Source organism: Vicugna pacos, chromosome 7 (genome assembly GCF_048564905.1).
Source record: "Vicugna pacos chromosome 7, VicPac4, whole genome shotgun sequence".
Classification (NCBI taxonomy): Eukaryota; Metazoa; Chordata; class Mammalia; order Artiodactyla; family Camelidae; genus Vicugna; species Vicugna pacos.
In genome coordinates this window covers 49,777,940-49,790,709 of record NC_132993.1, presented here as the reverse complement: position 1 = coordinate 49,790,709, position 12,770 = coordinate 49,777,940, and the positions used below count along the sequence as shown (strand labels likewise).

Below are 12,770 nucleotides of genomic sequence, written 5' to 3'. Positions count from 1 at the left end.
AATTACTATTTTAGTTAAGAAAGTAAGAATTTAAACCACTTGACACAAACTGGAGGAAATTGTTAAATGATTTATCTTAATTTCTCCAAATTCTTTCCTCTGATGTGCATGTAATTAAGAACCAAATAAGAAATGGACTCTTAAATAAACTTTAAAACTTAAAAGAAGGTCACCTTTTTTTCCGTGATTGAAAAAAAAAATCAAACACCCCTAAATTTAATGCATGGCCTATGCATTGCTTTTTGATAGTCTCTAATAGACAAATTGATACATTTCTTATAAATAAGAAAATGGGAAGGAGAAAAAATCCTCTGTTCCCTTCATACTTTTCTTCCTGATTCGTCAACTATACAAGTAGTATAGTGTAAGTCTGTCTTTATGTGCTTGTGTAAGTGAAACTCAATGCCTTTAACTCTCCAGAACTGCACTTCTGCTCTCTGAATTATATTGAACTCAATTTCAGTACAAACAAGTAAAGGAAATGTTTTAAAAGTTGATTCATGATGAAGAATGAACTCTTTGTTTTGGTGATTCTGAAAGAAAATATTGTAAAATTGATTTATTTTGTCCAAAGCATTGGTTTGCTATTTTGTTTTGTATTTGAAAAATTAAAATACTTCCATGCTGAATTATCGTGTTTCAGCTACTATATCAGAAATTTCATTGTCTACAGTGAGATCATGAGCTCTCCTAAATACGTATTTCTAAAGCTAGATTAAAATATTTGACTATTTCAGTACACAGGGATGGGAAGAGAAATGGCCTAATTACTTATTTAAAATATACCAGTTCTCAAAATCAGTTTGTACTTTTTAATTAAATAGTACAGTTTCCATGGAATATCATAAACATTCATTTCATTCCTCCTCTTTCTCAGCTCTGATGTTAACCATAATGAGAGCTGTCCAGGCCTTAAATACTAACTTAAATTTCACATTCCCTGTGAATTGAGTAAAATAATTTCTAATGTAATATATTAATTTCATATAGTTTTTAAAAATCAAAAAAGGCATATATTTAATTTAAAAAGCAAAAAAGTCATAATGAAAATAGCTGTCCTCTGCTCTGCCTCTCTGCAATTTCTTTTTCCAGTCCACAGAGTTAGTTACCTTCAGCAGCTGTTCCTTCTTCTGGTACTTTACCTTAAAATTTGAGGTAGTTATTGAGCTCATATGCAGAAAATTCTTAGTGTATAAATTTTAAGCATTATGTAGTATTTTCTTGCCCAGGGAGATGAGGACGGCCCTCCCAATATCCATTTACGTATACACCCCTGAGTGTCCCCATGCCACGTATACATGCACATATGCACACACACGTACACATACGTGTACACTTCTTCTCCACCCTCCCCAGTAGTTGTATCAAAATGTTAAGTAAAATTAACTAGTATTTATATGACTAGTCAAATATTGCTTATTGCTGAATCAACTATGCCTCTTTTCTTCTTCAAGTCTGCTTCTTTCCTGGAGTTCATTATGAATTTTACCCTATGGTTTTCTATGCCTGCATAGCTATGTGCTTATGAAAAATATTTTCCATACCTGCAGCATTTCCACTCTTATCTCCTCCTGGAGTTTCCTACCCTTTGTCTCTCGTGAATTTTTTGTTTTCTAGGCATAATGCCTATCCTGGGTCCTTTCCTTTGTTGTTCTCTTTGGTGAGCATCTTATGACAGCTTATATTTACTGAGTTCTTACTTGTCTGAAAATGTCATTTTTCTCTCCTTATAAGTGATAGATTGGTGTGGCTGGACATAGAATACTAGTTGAAAATCATTGTGAATTCCAGTTCCAGTTTGGTTTTCTTTCCTTTGTATATGGCTTTCCTATCCCCTTTGGAAACCTTTTAGAATCTTCTCCTTACCTCTTTTCTAAAATTTCACAACAATGTGCCTTAGTCTTATTTTATTTATTTTGCTGGATAATTCTTTGGACACTTTCAATTTGGAGGCTCACTTTCTTCAAAGAGTTCTTTATTTTTATGAGAATCATCCTTTATCAAAGTGTACTGTTCTTATTTTCATGTACTAAGTAACTTCCTTTATTAGATAGAAGGTTTGGAGTTAATCAAATTTTTACTTTTCTACCTGTACTTTGTGCTTTTTCTTTGCCCCCTACCCACCGTCACCCGACCTTAAGTTTGTTTTGAGCTCTCCTGCGTGTTGAGAGCTTTCATATTTAAAAGTGAGCATTTGTTCATTAGGAGCTCATTATTTGTGTGGCAGTTGTGGACTAGACAGTTTTTCTGTGTAGCAGGCTTGAGTATTTAGCAGTCCTTTGATTGGGTGGTTTTGTGTCTGTAATGAGGGGGGAATACTTGCATGCAGGTATCTTTAGTTGTTTTTTTGTTTTTTGTTTTTTTCCCTCATGAGTTGTTCAGTGTCCCCAGAAAAGAATCCCCCAGGCCTCTTCTTCAGGGCATTCTGCCTGCTGCCAGAGCTCAGGGAGAAGATTGGTGAGTAGATGAGGCGGACTGGTGGTCAGTCTGCAGCTTTGCAGCTCTCCATGTGTCCCATGTTTTCTGCCCGGCTTGGGCCCCAGGTCAGTTCAATTCCTCCAGAAAATAACTCTCTAGCCTGGTAGTGGTAATGGGCCTGGTGCATGTGGAGGGTGGAAAGGAACGTGGAGAGGAGGTGAAATCTCTTGGTTGCAGGAAAGAGGACATGGCAGCTTAAGTGCCCTGTAATCAGACCTTAAACCAATCCCTCTGCTTTTGACCCGGCACCTGACCACTCCCCTTCCTCAGTGCCTATGCCTGCAAGTTCTGAGCCTCTGAGGGATTCTCCAGCCAGAGGCTGCTGGCTGCTCCTTCACTGCAGTTACTTCCCTGGTGCTGTCTCCATTCAGCACAGATCTTTATCTCCGTTCAATTCACTTCTCTCTTCGACATCTCATTGAACTCTCTTGCTCATTTTTGTTATCTCTTCCATTTTCTTTTCCATTGGAGGTTTATAGAATTTTAATTATTTTACTGCTATTTTGTGGCATTTCTAAAGGGAGCAGAAATAAATGTATTTGGTCAATCTGCCACTTTTATTCAGGAGTCACATAGTTTAAAATCACTCAGAATTAACAGCATCAGTATTACAGCTCTGTTATTGTTATGTGTAACATGAGGTATTTTAAGAGACTAATATTGGAACATCCCTAAGAAATCTTGTAAAATAGACTGCTGGGGAAGCTTGTTATGGACCATGGACCTTATCAACATCTGTAATTTTAACAAGCACATAATAAGATTAAAATTTGTGATAGGCATTTGTGATCTCTATTAATGATGTATTCGTATCTGCATACATTCATTTCTTTATAAAAGCTCATCCATCCAGAACTTGGCTCTCCAGCAATCTCATTTTATTGGTAACAAATGCGAGAACAAAGAAAGTATCAGAAATGGCTTTGAAACAACACAAGTTTGCATTTGAGTCTGCAAATGTTTCTCTGGAGATAGTCTGTAAGGGCCTTAAGCAGAAAAGCATTTACTCTATTTCATAGCCAATTATATTATATGCTTTTGAAACGTACGTTCCAAATACACAGACGTTAGAAAACAAAGCATAGGAAAATAAGAGGAAAGCCTACCAGAAGGCAAGAAATAATCTATGAAATGCTTAACCACAAAGAGATAGACAGAAGAACTAGAACTGGTAAACAAAGGAACTCAGATTCCTATTAGTTTGTAATTGAAGCTGTCGGTGCCCCACCCTAATCTCCTGGGGCTCTATCACTTTTCTATTCCCTGGTGTGGCTCTTACCAGCATAGATCTCTCCCAGCCTGAGGTCTTTCTCTGGTAGCTCAGGCCTACGTCAGATGCCTGTTACAGGTGCATGACAGATCAAAAGTGCCAGAGAATTATTGCCACCAGGAACTAGCTCATAACTGATGACTGGCAGGAGTTGACGTGTAAATATCCTAGCTTCCTTGCCCCTTGGGTAAGTCTAAGGAATGTGTTGTGCACTGGCAACCCGAAGTCCCCAGGGAGATGAAGCTCCAGTTGTCCACGGTGGTGATTTACTTGTTTCTTGGCTGCCTGCCTTTACTGCCTCGTTTCCCTGCTTTCCTCTTGGTGTTTTGTAGAATCATTTCCCAAATAAACTACTTGCCCTAACATTTTTACCTTAGTTTAGGATAATCTGAACTAAGAAAGGACCATTTAGATTTGGAGAACAATGATACATGCCTCAATAGGACAGTGTTATATACACAAAAAGTAAAATTTTTAATTTTCAGATGATGCTCAGTCATTGAGAAAACATTCAGTTATACTCAATGTATCTTGTTTAAGAACATGAGAATTGTGTATATATTTAAGAGAGATTTCCCATTTAAGACAGCTAATATATTACAGTTCCAGTGTTTCACTTTTATCTATACAGAAGTTTAAATCATCCCAAATGATTCATTTGATTAGAATTCTAGGTTTCTAACATGTTATTGTGCTGTAAAGCATATGTGCATTTAAAAATAATTTAAGAAAATGGGGATCATTAATTTAATAGTGTTCAAGAAAACCCTACCTGGGGGAGAGTATAGCTGAAAGTGGTAGAGAATATGCTTAGCATTCATGAGGTCCTGGGTTCAATCTTCAGTACCTCCTTTAAAAAAAGTAAATAAACAAATAAACCTAGTTACCTCCCCCCGCAACACACACACACACAAATAAATGTTCTTACAAAAAAATTTTTTTAAATCTTAAAAAAAAAAAAGCCTACCCAAGCCTCAATAAATTCATGGAAGTGTGCTAGTGATGGTATTAATGAAGTTAATCATATAGTTGCTACTTTCTGCAGAAACCTCAAAAACTTTTTAAAGTTATACACATATTATGAAATAAATGCTGGCATGAAATACTGTGAGTATATCTGTGCACACTTCCTCAGCTTCCCCTCGAAATTAGTTTACTAAAATATCATTGTTGCAAACATATTTCCACATTCCCCTAACCTTCGTGAGGTTATCTGAAATATGGGGCAAAACATGCTTTCAGTCAACTACAGAATTTTAATTAGCAGTACTAATTGTAGAGCAAACATTTTAAGTGTAACCTGAATAAGTTTGCCTCTGCTTCCTTTTCCTGCTGTCACATCTTCTAACTGGAGAGAGTAAAAGAGATTGAGGGATAGACTTTTGGGACAAGTGTAGGAGACAGCCAAGTCTCTCTGCTAGGAGAATGAAGGAAATTTATTTGTTGTTCCTAGAAGAATAGAACTGGAAAAAAAAAAAAGAGTGGAATAGGCAAACAAGGTATGGAAAAGTAATAAGAGAGCAAAGCCAAAGAACTTAAAATAGACTTGTTGCATATTCATATTTTATGGTGTTTATGCATCATTTTTCCCCCACCTCTACAATAAAGTCAAATTCCCACAAAAAGGCCATAAATAAGTGGATTTATTTTTATAGGGATCAATAGGATAAATAGTTTTTTTTGAATGTATGTTAACAAAATATCAATGCCAGGGCATGGATGAAAGTGAAAACTGCAGAGCAGAAACCAATAATTTAGTGGAGACAGGAAGTTAAAGCCAGAAGTAGCCATAATATTGTAGGGCCCTGGCAATTCCCTCAAATATAAGGAAAGTCATAGGACTTTGCATATAGAGGGGAATACAAGTCCAGTCCCATCTGACGTAAAAGTTTTAGGTGAGGAAAGTTAAAGGTTAGAGAGATGTGGCTAATAGCTGAGTGTTTAACCATCCAGTGTCCATAGACTTTAAAAGTCTTGAAATGCCCAAATCCTGAAATTGAGCCTTTCAGTTTCAGCCTCTGGTTGAAGAGGTAAACCATTATTTTTCCTAAGCCCTCAGTTGATGGGCGATACCTCCAGTCCCTCTGTAACTCTCAAGCTGTGCTGTTTTCAGTGCCTGGAATGATCTCTGCTCTGTGCTGGGCTCTGCAAGTTATCACGGAGGTACTTGGCAGCAGGCCAGCCAATCCCCTATACCTTGATGATTTGGAGGGAGGAGAGGAGAGCTGCAGTATCTCGTCCCCCTGACAGTTCTCTGCCATTATTTTCTGTACTTCTCTGGCATTCACTCTCTGAATTTCTTTTCTGGTCTCCCATTCAATTTCATTCTCCCATGGTGTCTCACTTTCCCCACAGTCCTCCTCTTCCCAGACTGGGTGATGTTTATCTATCTTGTCTGGTATCCCTACTGATGACAGGTACAATCTATCCTTTTGCTAATCATCACACAGCTCAGCTGTAGCCTTGTGGAATAAACACACTAGTTCAAGTACATTGGTATGTTGAGGTAGAAAGGTAAAATATGTGAGTTGCATACTTAGTGAAAGGAATGTATTCACTTTCATTGACACTGATTTTGGAGTAGATGAAAGGGCAGTCTGGTCAGAACCAGAGCATGTGTTTGGGAATCTGATGTTCACGGACTTGAATTTTACTTCTAACTCTTACTAATTAAGCACTATTTAATTCCCGTAAGCCTCAATTGCCTTAGAAAATTAGGATGATTATACTTGTCTCTTGTATGTGGTGAGGTATAATGGAAAGCACCTTTCACATAATACCTTTCACATAATAGGGTTGTGGGTAAATTAGGCTTGCAATAGTTAGTCAAAATAAGAATTTTAAATTAGTGACTCAATGGCTGACTCAGTGAATGGAGTACAGAAAGGGGAAAAGAAAAACGTTGCAGTGGAGAAACCACCAAAATCCTCCCTAACCAAGTGATCAAGGTGAACAGTAATAAAGATGAGGATCTACTGTACTTAGTAGGATGTGATGAGGGCATTTCACCTCTTTGCCTTCTTTCCCAGAATTTATACACTAAGTCTAATAATGCAAAAAATCAGACTCAAATTGAGGGACATTCTACAAAATACTTGAACGGTTATCTTTAAAAAGCATGAAGGTCATAAAAAACCAGGAAAGACTGGAAACTGTCACACATCAGAAGAGATTAAGGAAACCCAGCCATTTACTGTAACTTGGGACCTGAATTGGATCTTGGAACAGTAATAAGGATGCAACTGGGAAATTGATAAAATCCAAATAAAATATGTAGTTTAGTTTGTAGTATTGCATCAATGTTAATTTCTTCATTTTGTCCCAAATGTTTCATGCTTATGTAAGGTGTTAACTTTAAGGGAAGCTGGGTGAAGTGTTCATGGGAACTCATTGTATTATCTTGACACCTTTCTGCATATCTGAAATTATTCCATAATAAAAAGTTAAAACTTTCTTTGTTTAACATTAAAAAGTAAAACTTACAATGACAGAGACCAGATCACTTGCCAGTGATCGGGGTAAGTGGAGCATAAGGGAGCTTTTTGGGAATGAACCTATTTTGTATCCTGATTGTGACTATGATTGTGTAAGTCTATACATGTGTTAAAATTCATAGACCAACACACCAAGAGTCAATTTTACTGCATGTCTATTTAAAAAGTAAAACAAAAGGAAAGAAAGAAAAGTGGATGGAAAGAACGTAATATAATGTACAAAAAAAAATAAAGTTAGAGCTTTGTTTCTTATTATATAATACCATCATCATCAAATTGACAAAACCTTAAGTATTTTTGTTCTTTCATTTAACAAACATTCATTGAATCCCACTGATGTGTTGGCCACTGTGCTAAGGCTTGGAGGTACACAAGAATTTGACATGTTATAGACATTAAAACAAGTCTTTATTCCAGGATGGGCCAGCATTTACTATAAAAAAAATTCTTGTGAGGAATCAGGGCATAGGCATATAAGGAGTTAAATGGTATGAAATATTTACATAATATTTCAACATAATGTCAGTACTATTTTAAGCAAAGTGAATTATCATGACATAAGTTCAGAGGAGATGTAAACATCCTTAGATGAATAGGGAATTTTGCCAAAGGAGGTACATAGAACTTGAGAAGGCATTTCTTTCTGTGATTTCAGACTGCAGTATTTAGGAAAATAACATTTAAACACCACAATTTTTTTTATTTTAAAATTTTATACTACATATTTATGTCTCCCTAAACTCATATGTTGAAGGCCTAAAAACCCCCAAGGTGATTTTATTAGAAGATGAGACCTTGTAGGGTAATTAGGTTTAGATGAGGTCATGAGGATGGGACCTTGTGAAGAGATTAGTGCCCTTGTAAAAAGAGCCCAGAGAGCTTGCTCTCTCTCTCTCCAGCATGTGAAGATAAAACAGGAAAGCAGCTATCTGCAGAGCAGAGAGAAAGCTCTCACCAGACACTGGCACCTTGATCTTGGACTTAGCCTCCAGAACCATAGGAAATAAATGTTTATTGTTTAAGTCACCTGGTCTTTGATATTTTGTTACAGCAGTCCAGGCAGACTAAGACAAAAGTTAAATGAAAATACCCAATATTAATGAGCATTTAGAATATGTAAATCTCTAATAGGGACTTTACATGTATTAAACAACACGATCCTTACAAGAACCCTAGGAGATAAATACTATTACCTCCCTCATTTTAGATAGAAAGAAACTCAGCTATCAAACAGAGAAACAATATGCCTAAGATCAAAACAACTCATAGTGGTAGACCCAGGCTTTGAACCCAGGTGTCTGACTCCAGAGCACATGCTCCACCCTACTAAAACACATGCATGGCATTGATAGTCATGATTGTTTCATTTTTTTAACCTGGAAAAGCATAAAATGTTTCAGCTATCCAAGAAACTCTGATTTTTCTGAAAAACTGCTTTAAGATACAACTGGTTATAACACACTTCTTTCTTTTCTGGAAGCAAATAGCCTTTGCTGTGCCCTCCAGTTGGCACCCTGCCCCTTGCTAATGTGCATGGATGAGAGCCTGTTACTTTGCCTCCTTCCAGCAGGACGTGACCTTGGCAGCCTGGCAGGCCAGCCAAGATTCCTAATAGCAAAAGTAGCAGCTAAGTTCCTGAAGAAACTCTTTGAACCACCAAGTATGCCTTGCCATGTCGTTGGACGTGTCGAAAGACATGGCGATAGTTTTTTGACGAGATAGCTCATTAGCTAACAGTTCTTGTGTGACTTAATTGTCTTTCAGCTTGCTTCGGATGTGCTTGTAATTCTGATATGCTGTTTCCTTAATTTTGTGTTTCTTATTGTTGGCATTGCCTAATTAGTCTAAAATAATTCCATTTTGTGTTACTCAGCAATGACCCCATTTGCTTGCAAGCATTTTGGTGACAAACATAACAATTAATTATATGGGATCTTGTTTTTCATTATTTTTGTTGGAACAAAAACAGGAAGTCTAATTCCTCTGTACAATTACTGAAAAACAAGGATGCTCTATAAATGAATTATATGTGGCTAAATGTTCGGTTTTTATAGTCTATTTAATTCTGAAAGCTTAATAATAAATTAGATACAAGCTGTCAGTGAGTGGAGATGTAGATAACAGCGTATGTTCACAGTAATCTATGAAAATGTAATTTTTTTATGGTGTTCTTCTGTAGTGTTTATCCCGAATCTTTCTCTCTGACCTAAACCACTTTCCTGATTTCCAGACCTCATATTAAATATATCCATTTGGGCTAGCCAATTTTTGTTGTTGAGAGTTGTCCTCTGCATCATAGGGTGTTTGGCAGCGTCCTGGGCTTCTGTCCATTAGATGCAAGTAGCACCCAGCCCTCAATTGTGACCATCAAAAATGTCTCCAGAAATTGCCAAATATCTCCTGGGGAACAGTATCACCCCTCAGTTGAAAACCAGTAACTTAAGTATACTATAGGCTTATGAAAGTCAACATGTACAAAATTAAACTCATTATTCCCCTCAAATCTTCTTCTCCAGAGAAGTTACTATCTTGTGTGAGGCAAATCTTACCTTTCTCCCTTAATACCTGTGTTAACATCCAGTTACTAACTTCTCCACATCTCAGTTTCTTCATCTATAAATACATTAATCAAACCCCCTTCATGTGACTTCATTGTGAAGATTAAATAAACTAATATGTATAAAAATTTAGAACACATCCTAACACGTAATAGGCTTAAGTCTAATAAATATTTGCAATAATAAACAAACACTGTTAAATGTTAGCAATATTTGTACAATACAGGAAATTCTTAAGATTCTTCTTTCCCAATGATGTGTGCAGGCAGTTTAAAAAAAGAGATATACAAAGTAGTAAATACATGAAATAATGTTCAACATCGTTAATAATCAAAAAAAATTTTAAGGCATCGTGATATACTATTTAAATCTGCTAAATTTGGAAAGATTTAAAAAATATTCTGTGTTGATAATGGTATGAAAAAAGGACACTGATACACTGTTGGGAGAATATGGGGCTGTATTCTTTCTGGAGATCACTTGGCAGTATGTATTAAAGCTTTAAAATATTTATAGCCTTTCACTGTAAATCTAGTTCCAGAAATTTATCCTAAGGGAGTAATATGCTCAAAAATTAATAAAGAAATATGTTGATTACTCTATTATTTATGATGGCAAAAATTAGAAGCAACTTTAAAAACTCAGAAACAGGGGAAAGATGAAATAACTTATGGTGTATCTATGTCATATATTATGTTGACATCCCATTTTTGAATAACATTTATAAACTTGGGAAAATGCTGTGACTGTGGCAATCCTTGGTTCAAAATGCCCCCTCCTCACTTTCAAGATACTATTTTTTAAAAAAGCCATTTTGGAGGAGAGGGTATAGCTCTGTGGTAGAGTGTGTGCTTAGTATACATGAGGTCCTGGGTCAATCCACAGTACCTCCATTTTAAAAAAATTAAATAAATAAATAAACCGAATTACCCCCGCGCCAAAAGACATTTAGCCATATCTAGCCATTTATTCTCCCTAGATTTTCTTCCCAGTTTCCCAGCACCCACATGTAACGAGATTCTGGTACACCATCAATAGAGGGGCATAAATCTGTGTTTGAGAACCACAGGGAAGATTGTTCTGTTGGACATATGAATGGTGAATTTGCATGAGTGGAGACACAGAAGGACTAAGGACTGCTGCCCAGTGCCCCAGCCCTGCTGACCTGCTTAGTTTCCAGAACAAACCTTGTTGCTTCATTCACTCTTCTGAGCTTTGACCACCAATCCATTTTCTCAACTTGAAGTGCTCTTCTTCCCTTTCTTCTTTTGATAAAGCATAGCCGGCTCTAGAAAGCTTTCCCTAACCACCCCCCACATTTAGACTTCTATGTTCCTTCTGTCCTCTTGTGGCATAGCATGCAAACCTGTTTATTCATTCATACATTCAGCTAATCTGTTATTCAACAAATATATATTGAGCTGCTACTGCTAAATACCAGATACTATATTAATTACTGGCTACAGTCTTGGTGAGCAAAAAAATAGTCAAAATTTCCTGCTCTTGTGGGGTCTACAACTCCAGTGGGGAAGATGGAGTATAAACAAATAAACCATGAAAGATAAATTATCTTAAGAGATGATTTTGAACAGGACCTGGAACAAGCAAGTGAGTAAGTGTAGGAGGGGCAGGACTTTACCTCTATCAATCTTAAGTCTTCAGCTGGGACCCTTTGACAAAAAAATCAGCAAGAGAAAAACAGTTTATTAATGCATGCAGTGCACATCCTGCAGGAGAAATCTTGATGAAGATTAACTCAAAGCAGTGACCTAAAGCTCCAGCATAAGTAATATCTCCAACAAAGAAGAATAAAAATTGTAGAGAAGTGATAGGACAAAGGAAAGTAGATTTAGGCTTCCAAGGGTGGCCAACTGTGGGAAATGTATGGAAGGAAACCAGTGGAGAAAGAATTTGTTTGCAGATTCCTCTTGTGCTGTCTCTGGGCTGATAAGGGTCTATTTCCAGTGAAAGGAAAATTTATATCCTGCCTTTATGCAAAAAAGGGGGAGGGTGGAGAGAGATTTTCATTCATTTGTTGCTTCTTAATTGCCTTCAGTTCAAAATAATTTTTATATTAAAGAGGCATATTTGGAGATTTCTTTCATATATTCTGTTTTCCTTCACAAGCAACAGAGTTGTCGGAAAGAAAGGCATTCTAGGAGCAGGGAACACTGTATGTAAAAGCCCTGAGCTTGTTTAGTATATTCCGGGAACAGAAAATGGGTTTATGAGACTTGGGCAGAGAGATCAGGAAGAAGTAAGACCAGAGGGGCATCTAGATGTCAGATCCAGAGCATCCTCAAGGATACTCTTTAGATTTTATTCCAGGTGTGGTTTTAAGCATAGGAGTAACACGTTAAGTTTTAAAGACTGATTATGCTGCTGTGACTCAAAGGGCTTGTAGAAGTAAAGGTGGAAGCAGGATAATCAGTTGGAGGCAGTCATAGTGGCTGAGATGAGGAATGATGATGGCTTGGACCTAAATGGCAATAGTGAAACTGGGTAGAAGTGATCAGACTTGAAAGATATTTTGAAGATAGAGTTGACAAGATTCGTTAGAATTTGTGTGGGGTGAAGAGAAAGAGAAATCTCAGGGATAACTCTTGAGATGTTGGGCCTGAGTAACTGGATGGATTTTGGTGGTATTTACTGATATGGTGAATACTAGGTGAAGGGTACATTTAGGAATATAAACATGTTACTAGGTTTTGGCTGTTAGGTATTAAATGCCAACCAGACATCAACTTGAGGATGTTGATGGAGCAGCTGGACCAGGGTATTTAGGAGAAGGGCTGAGAGAGATTTGGGCATCATAAGAATATAGATTGTACTTAAAAGTGGTGGTACCCATATGGCTGTGAGTATAGACTGTGAAAAGACAAGGTTTGAGGTCTGGTCTCTGTACCATTTAAAGAGCAGAAAGAGGATCTAACAAGAAAAATTGAAAAGGGATGGTTAGTAAGATGACAG

At 36.9% G+C, this 12,770-nt stretch overlaps 1 protein-coding gene and 1 pseudogene across 9 annotated transcripts in view; both read left to right on the top strand.

The window, feature by feature from the left end:
• HDAC9 (histone deacetylase 9) overlaps positions 1-12,770 on the top strand; it is a 638,632-nt gene that overhangs the window by 220,474 nt on the left and 405,388 nt on the right. The window lies entirely within an intron of this gene.
• The window catches only part of LOC140697493 (casein kinase I pseudogene), a 40,955-nt pseudogene continuing 30,650 nt past the window's right edge, over positions 2,466-12,770 (top strand).